This window comes from Populus nigra, chromosome 9, assembly GCF_951802175.1.
Source record: "Populus nigra chromosome 9, ddPopNigr1.1, whole genome shotgun sequence".
NCBI classification, from domain to species: Eukaryota; Viridiplantae; Streptophyta; class Magnoliopsida; order Malpighiales; family Salicaceae; genus Populus; species Populus nigra.
The window spans coordinates 7,353,763-7,363,138 of NC_084860.1; positions in this window are offsets into that span (position 1 = coordinate 7,353,763).

Here is a 9,376-nt window from a genome sequence, read left to right on the forward strand (position 1 = left end):
TTGTTGGTCTCATCTACGGTTTGAGGTAGATCTCCTTTTGTGAGGAAGTCTCTACCTTATCGAGGTAAATCTTAACTGTTTTAAGACTCCAATTTTAGCATAATATTTATTTTTTATTTTGTATTTTTAACACTTGAGGTACTTTACAGTGTAATTTTATAACTCTATATAATAAAATCTACAACTAATTCCTAACATTGTATATTAATTAAAAATAATAGTTGTCGAAGGATTTTTGATATTTTAGTCAAATTCTAATGGACAATCATAAACTAGTTACGATATTTTTTTTTTCCTAGAAAATATACATGAAAAACCTCTAGAATTTGGTCATATAGGTGAAAACAAAACCTATTTTTTTGTGTTTTGAAATGAGGGAATTTGTTTTTGAATCTTTTGGAATTTTCAAATTTTAGAGAAAAATCAGGTGTTTTAATACTGAGTTTGTATTTTATAATGTAACTGTGTAACCTAATATTAAATGAAATTATGGTAAAAAAAAAATATTTTCGAGTTTTTTGGAGTAAGAAATTATGGTAAAATGGTTCTTGGCTGCAAAGTTTTTCAATTTAGCTCTTAATTGACTCTAAAGTTTTGATTTTCTTGTAATTTTATCTTTAATTTCAATCAATTGACTTGGTAAAAAATTAAATTTGGTCTTCTAAAATTTTAATTTTCTTAATTAAGCCCAAATCGGGCTTCTAAACTTAATTTTTCACCAATTAAGTCTCTAATAAAATTAATTTGATCAATTTAAAGTATAATTAAGTCTATGCACGTAATTAAATCTTTCAATTGGACCAAAATTAATTCTTAAACATAATTAAATTTTAATTTGGTAATTGATTAAATCAAATTGACTTATTAAAAATCTAAATATGTCTTTTGGACTTAATTTGTATGTAGATTCGTTCAATAATCATGTAACTTGACTTTAAATTTACATTGTCTCTCTAGTATTAGGTAAAATAAGGTATAATTAGGCTTCGATTCCATCTAAAATTGTAGCTTGATTTTTTTGTACATGTGAAAATTTCTCAGCTTTCTTTTGTCAAAATGTCAGCCTTTATTTTATTTTTATTTTGGAAAGAAAAATGTGAATTTGAAGAATAACAAAAAAAAAAAGGTTGACACCATATATCATCAACATTTAAAGAATCAAGTGTCAAACCCTACTTACGCAAGGTATTTGTAACAAGTTTCATGTGTTTTTCTTGGCTATTGACACGATCAAAGAGTTGATATTTTATCACAAGTGCAGGAGTGTCAAAGTAATAAATAACTTGACAAGTTCGGGGTCGATTTACAAGGAGGTCAATTATATAAATTATAAATAATATATATAATTTAATAAAGAGTTAAAGATATATTTGAGATGTGAGATTAATGTGAAGATTAAACAATGATAAAAATAGTTGTCAATGTTAGAGGATTCACTAATGGTATTTCAAATAAGTGTAATATAAATTCTTTTTATTACTCAATTAGAAACCACACATAAAGAAGGTTTGAATAAGATGATTTATCATTCATAGCTCATTATAGATTATTAACATGATCATATTAATTATTTTATTTAAATAACACAAATTCTTATAAATATTATCAGGTATTCATGATGCTAACTTATATTAACAATAAATCAAATTTCTCACATAACAATGATATCGACCGAAGACTATGAAGGATCAAGCATTTATTGTATCAAGTGTTATGCAACATAAATCTAGATTAACCATTTAGCAAGTAAGGTCTTAAGAGTGAATAAGATAAAAATGATAAGACATGTTAATAACAAACTTTCTTGGATATAAATATTAAAGTTCATGTTGAGTTTATATTATATTTATTATAACACTATTAGTGAAATCTTTTTACCTAACATAATTAACTTAGCCAGATATAATGAAAAGGAAGAACATAAATAAATAAGATAAGAATATAATTATGATATAAGTTAACTAAGAGAAGTAAAGGAAATGAAAAGTATATAATAAGATATTAATGAAAATAAAATATGAAATAAAACTTGAACATTACAAAGAGAGAAAGAGTAAGTAAGAAAATAATCTTGATCTAAAAATCAAGATGCCTAAATCAAGAAGTGTCTCTCTCTATAATTATTATAAACACATTAATCTCACAAAACCTATGAGAAAATCACTTAATTTTATAAGAGAAAACTTTTATTGAGCTGTTGGTTAGATTTTTAAAGAGGAAAGGGGTGTGGCATTGTTCAATTTAATTACAAGTTTATTACTCATTTATGCTTTTTTAGATTTCTCACGTAGACTGCCTATTTTTCTGCTTAAATTGGGAGCCCTTAAAAAAACTTTATTGACTTGAAATTTTAATATAAGGTAAGAAAACATATCAAGAGACTCCATGTAAAATTGCAACTTGATTCAACGATTTGATTAAAAGTTATACGTGATTATGTAAAACTAGTTGGTAGGTGGTTTTATGCTAAAAATCTGAATTTTCTTATTTAACCCTTGTATAAATCATACCAATTATTCTAATAAATCCTTAAGAACATTTTCTTATTACAAAATATATTTATTTGGTCTTTTCACCATTTATTTCATTTATAAACCTTTTATCTGTTCACATTAACGCTGGTAATTTTTTACCAGTGCTCACAACATTAATTTTCCTTTATGTACTATCCTTTCTTGTAGTTTATTCTTTCTGACCATACCAATTCCTTGAGATTGTTTTCTTAATCTTGTTATTATTTTATCCATCAAAACTTTGTTAATTCTTTGATAATTCAGAGTAGTTCTATAAAGAACCAAGAGAAAGAGCAAACTCTCGTACAAAAGTTTTATTTCTAAATAATCAATCCATCTTTTATTAATATTTTGAAAAACCTAAATACAAGCTAAATAAATATATTTGTAAAAAGATAAAAAAAAATGGATCATAAACAATGCTGCAAAAATAATATAAGAGTTTTAAATAAAATAGAAAAAAATCTTAAATTAACTAGGAAATTAATACTATTATCTCACTATAGCTTTTAGACCTTATCGCAAGGTTTTCTTGATGTTCGATTGACTTAACATTTTAACCATATATGAAACAAGACCTTTAGGAATTTCTGGTAAACTTTCATCCTGATCTAATAATATGCATTAGGAAAAATAAGCTCAAAACCTCCTCCAATATCCTTGAATGATAAGAAAACCTTGCTAATGAGAAAATCCATAAAACAAAAGGAAACACAAGTTGATGATATGAAAACCCTTACCAAAATAATCTCAATTGCTACCAACTATGCTTTTCTTATAGAAAAAAAATCATTGCTAAATAAAAAGTCAACAAATAACAAAACATGTACAACAACTAGAATGTACAACAACCAAAATAATCTCAATTTAACCATAAATTATTGCCTTTTTTTTTAACATGTTGTTCTTTTTTTTTTGATGAATTACTAGATCTAACATATATTGATAGAAAGCTTGGGATGTTTCTTGCTCAACTAGAATCTTAGCAAAATTTCTCTTATAGCTTTAAATACATCCCAAATAGTGCACAAAGATCTAGTTTGAAAAATTTGCAAGTTGTTAACCCAAATATCTAGAATCAGCCCAATTAATTCCTTTTGGATGCTCTTAGTTTCAGATCTTGTAATAGGTCCAATTAGTATATCTAATGGATCATTTGGTGATGCTCGTTCATTCATATCAAACGATAAAAAGTGATTATTATCATTGTTTTAAAACCTAACTGGAAAGTTGACTTGGGCAAAGCTTAGGTCATAGGTTGGGATGATCAATCGAGATTAACCTTAAATATTTCTTTTTTTTAAAAAAAAAAGGCTAAAAATGATGTCATTTTAACAAAAAAAATTCAATAGATTTTTTAGTTGGGTTTTACACTAGATCAACCTAGGTTATTGACTAGGTTAGGTCAGGTCGATTCTTTTTCTAGTTTTTTTTAAACAAGAATCGGTTCAGGTCCCGGGTCAATTTAGGTTTTTTAACTAAGGTTATAATACTATTTCTAATTTCAAAACTCAATATAAAATAAATAATAACAATAATATCTATTTTTTAAAAAAAATGTAAGTTTTATGGTAATACATATTAAGAATAAATAAACTTGTTCATATTTTATCTTGTTTTATCCACCATTAACCAAACATAATATATAGATAGTCACTTTGTCTTTTACACTTTTACCAAGTACAATTACATCCTCATCTTCTATCTTGTCTTGTTATTTTTGTTCTTGTTATTTTTGTTTATTTTTTCTCGGGATAATAACCAAAAATTTAATTTAGAGGTTATTCAATAACAAAAAAGAATAATTTTTATTGTCCTTTTCTAATTTTCTTTTACTTTTCCATTTCTTTCTCAATGGAAAATCACATAACTTTATTTTTGAAAGTTTTAGAATATTTTCTTTTACTTAGAATACTATAAAAATATGTTCATGCTATATTATTTATGTTTGGAGAAAAATGACAATGGAAATAGTGTACAATCAAATTAAACTCCTTTTCCGCAATATTCTTTCTATTTTGATAAAGACATTATTTATTTCTTATCTTAACAATATTTTTCATTTATTTTGTTTATCATTATTTTGAGGAAAATTTTCAATCTAATTGAATAGATTGAAATTCAAGAATAATAAAATAGATCTTAAAAGACAACATCTAAAATTACCAATAACATTAAAAATTTATAGCAAATGACGGGAGTAGACCATTCTAAGAAAAATAAAAGGCCCAAGTTACCAGCTAAATGTGTGCTAAGAATCAAGCAATTTGACAATCTCCACCATTCATCATCTAGGCTTTACTAAGACATAAATTGTGAACTCTAGTAGTACAATTATTGGATCATTTGTCTCTACAAACAAACTAATTTCATATTAATATTTACAGGGATGAGATTAGCCTAACATATAAACAAACTAATCTATATGTTGCATTGTCTTTGGATTGATAAAAGATTCCATATGTATCTTATCACTTTTCTATCATATTGTTGCACATAGTGAAGAGCCTAAGAATGTTCCATTAAATCCAAACCATTGGCTATCACTAAAGAAAAAAAAGAGGTTGTATTTATGATATTTATTTGTTTATTAAAAAAAAAACACAAAGTAGCATGGCTAGCTATGAAGCTTGTTTTTTTATCTTTGTGCTAGAAAATATATTGGCTAGACTTTCTTCCTTAGCATAAATTTTTTTTTTATCATGCTTTACGTACTTATTATCTCATATTAATTGTATTTAGATTTAAAATATGAAATCAGAATTAATGCATGTAAACCTCACCCTAAATATGTAATGAGTGTTGAAGTCGTGTAAATTTAAACCTTTAAAGTTAATAGTTTATAGTATACAAAGTAAATGTATCTTCTAATAAAAATACAAATAATAGAACTTAATTACTCAATCAAAACAAGCTATTTAAGTTTAAATTAAAACATACCAAGTAAAAATATAGATTTTAAATTCAAACATTTATCAATTCTAAAAGTAACTAAAATTGGAGTTTTGCCTATGATCTTAACTAACTAAAAAAACATAGAAATCTAAGAAAACAAAAGAAATAAATTCTGAATAATAAAAGGAAAATTAACAGATTATAAAAAACAATTATAAGAAGTATTCCTTAAGGATATCTCAATACCAATCATTGGATATATATATATATATATATATATATATATATATATATATTTAATATGATTTGTGATCATAAATAAATTATCAATAAAAAACAACAATTTTTTCTGCATATTCTTATTTTTTAGTTAATCTAACATATGTGCATCAATTAACACTAATCACATAATAACCTTCATTAAGTATGCATTATTTATTTACATAATAACATTAAGATCAAGACTAGTGCAATTGCTTCGTGATAATTAAAAATGAATGGGGAGTCAATTTAATCAAGACTTAAGTTTTACAAGTAACAAATAAAAAAACTTGGGTTTGAAAATTAGATACTTCTATTACTTAAATTAATTAGTAAAGAATATCTCATAAACTAATTACTAGCAATAAATTAAAAAAAAACATGTTGCCCATTATATAGAATTTTAGTTATTAATCATCAAGTATAATCATAAAAAATAAAATATATGCATGCATCACAATCAAATATAGAATAATTTTAAGCATAAATCCTCATGATAATTTAAAATTCAAGAGTACTAAAATTAAACTTAATGCAAATTTAGAAAAGGAAAAAAATTAAAAAAAAATTAAAAAAATAATAAAATCTCTCATTCCCTTTCTCCATGTTTTGAACTTGATCACCTTCTCTTTTTTTTTTACACAATTTCCATGTCATTAATGAGCTACCATGTTATCATCCCAACATTGAAAGATTGATTGGACTCGTGCTAGTTTGCTAGTAGATTTCAGACTCGACTTTAAACATGTCATTTTCTTTTTCTAGACGAGTTATTAGGCTAACATATATGGTTGGAAAGTTTGAGGTGCCTAGTTTTCATCCCAATTTGAATTACAATAAACTTCCATAAAAATAGCTCTAGATATGATCTAAAAAGTACATGGAGGTACAATCTAATAGATGTGTTTTGAACAATAATAATCCCACTATGATTCCTTGTTCAAGTTGGATTCATAATGTAGTTAGGCTTTGCACTTCTTAGTTCTAATGAATTCTTCCAATATGCTCTTTCTAATCCTTTGCTTGAAATTATGTTAAAAATATTTTATTTTGCTCTTTTTTACATTTTATGTCTTAATAGCACCGTTAAACACAAAATAAAATAAGTAAGCTATTGTAAAACATAAAACATGTATAAAAACTAAGAATAAGGTACTAAAAATATAGTATAATATTAGTGTATGAAATTCTCTCTTACTTAGATCTTGCATGTCGTCGAGCAAGGAAAAAAAGTAAAAAACAATAGACTTTGAAAATAAGACTCAAAACTCAAAAACAAAGAAAAACTAATCACTCAAAATAATAGCTAGCAAATTAAAAAAAGAGAGTCAAAACCACCAAAGAATTCAATTTTACTTCCAATCTCCTAACAACATGAAAAAGTACAAGCATTATAGGTAAGAAACAAGTTAAAAGAGTTTAAACCATAAAAAATCATGATTTTATTCACAATGTAACTTTAAAACCTTCCTTAGCCTTTGGGACTTGAATAAAATGCATGTCATATCAAAATAATAAGTTTTATCATTAACATGCACTCTAACAAAGTATTTATGGCTTATGTGTTCTCACTCAAATTCATTCAATATTAAGATTCTTCTTATGCTTGCTCTTAAATATTATCTCCACTACTAAATATTGCATGCAACACATGAATCAAAGAGTCTTTATTCAAGATTGTAATGGGGTTGTAGTTAAGGTGAGGTAAGATAAAGGTAAAGAAAATGTTAATAACCAAAGAATCTAGTAAAGCATATTAATGACAATCTCAATAACATATAATCATCAAAGCATTCAAATTCATCATCATGAAAGCATAAATACTTAGCTTATTTTTATTTCAAATTCCCATAGTATATTTTCATTCAACTCACGAAGATAATATTTTATTTTATTTCTTCTATCATCGTTATGTTTTGACATTTTGTCTTCTTTTCTTGATAATTAACTCACCCAAAACTGATCATTCTCAAATTCAACACAAAACTCCATAACATAACAACTTTTTTCAAAATTCCTAACCATAAACCTCTTAATAAACAAATGCCCTTTTTCTTTAAGTTGGTTTTTTAGGTTCAAATGGTTAAATTCCTATATGCCCTTATCATATTCATGTACACATATAATATAAATATAGTCTTTATAGTCTCTACATGATATTAAACAAGTTCTATAAATACATAAAAATGAATAATGCTCATCAAATAATCATGTTGTAGGCTCAAAACTCACAAAAGGTAAAATCATATACTAAGTTAGCATGGCATACTTTCAAAGTTAATTACTAAACAAATTAAGTTTCAAATATTACAAGTAAATTCATTTATTCAATTTATACCTTCATTAAACTCAGCTAGTTCGAAACTATAATACATATATTCTCATCAACCATAGAGAGATTAAAATATAAAATTTAACATTTATTGTTTGAAATAAAAATCCAACATAACTTTTTGATTCTTTTTATTAAAAAAAAAAGCACTCATACCAAAGTAAAGCAAATCTCACATGCAAAGGAAAAACACCTAAACATGCACATATTCAGCTGAACTAGGTATAACATGAATAAACACACCAAAAAAAAATAAAAAATGAAAGAGAAAAGCAAAGTGAAGCAAATCTGAATTTTTGTTATTGTTTTTGTATAATGGGTTATCTCGCAATAAGCGTCTTTGTTTATTGTCTTTGGCTAGACTCCATGCTCATGTCTAAGGTTTGGTCAAATTAATCTCCGTCACAATACCTTCCTTAAAACCTTCATATTAAAGGTCTCCAACATTGCCATTCACTCTGTTTGTACCATAATTAAAGATATTATTAACAACAAAAGATCCAATCCAACAAGAGCATAACTTACTAGGAAAGAGCTTTAAATGTGAATGAAATAAAAAACTTTTTTGACCAAACATAAAATTTGCATCCTTTGCCACAAATCTGCAAAGAGGCAATGCTACTTTTAAAAAGTTTTTGATAAATCTTGAATAGAAACTTGCATGTCCAAGAAAAGAATAAACTTCCTGCACACTTGCAGGGTAAAACAAGGACAAGATAATATCTATCTTAACTTTATCAACTTCCAAACCTCTAGCAAAAACTACATGCCCTAAAACTATCCATTGTTCAACCATAAAATGATACTTTTTATAATTCAAAACAATGTTAGTTTTCATGTATCTTTTCAAAATAAGATTTAAGTTTTCGATACATGCATAAAAAAGTACCATAAACAGTAAAATCATTCATATAAATCTCTATGATTCTTTGTATATAATATGAAAATATACTCATTATATATCTTTGAAAAATAGAAGGTGCATTGCATAGACTAAAAAACATTCTTTTATATGCTAAAGTATCAAGTTAAACAAAACAAAAATACAAGCTTGATTCAAGTAAACAAGGATTAACATCCCTAACAACGGCGCCAAAAATTTGACGAGTGTCAAAGTGGTGTAAATTTAAACTCTTAAAATTAATGATTTATAGTATAGAAAGTAAAAATATTATCCCACATAGATACAAGTATCAGAACATAATTACTTAATCAAGATAAAATATTAAAATTTAAATCAAGTATAATCATAGAAAAACATAAGATATTCATGTATCACAATTAGATATATAATAATTTTAAGCACAAATTCTCATGATAATTTAAATTCAAGAGTATTAAGCTCTTAAAATTGAAAACTAAGCTTATCATAAAT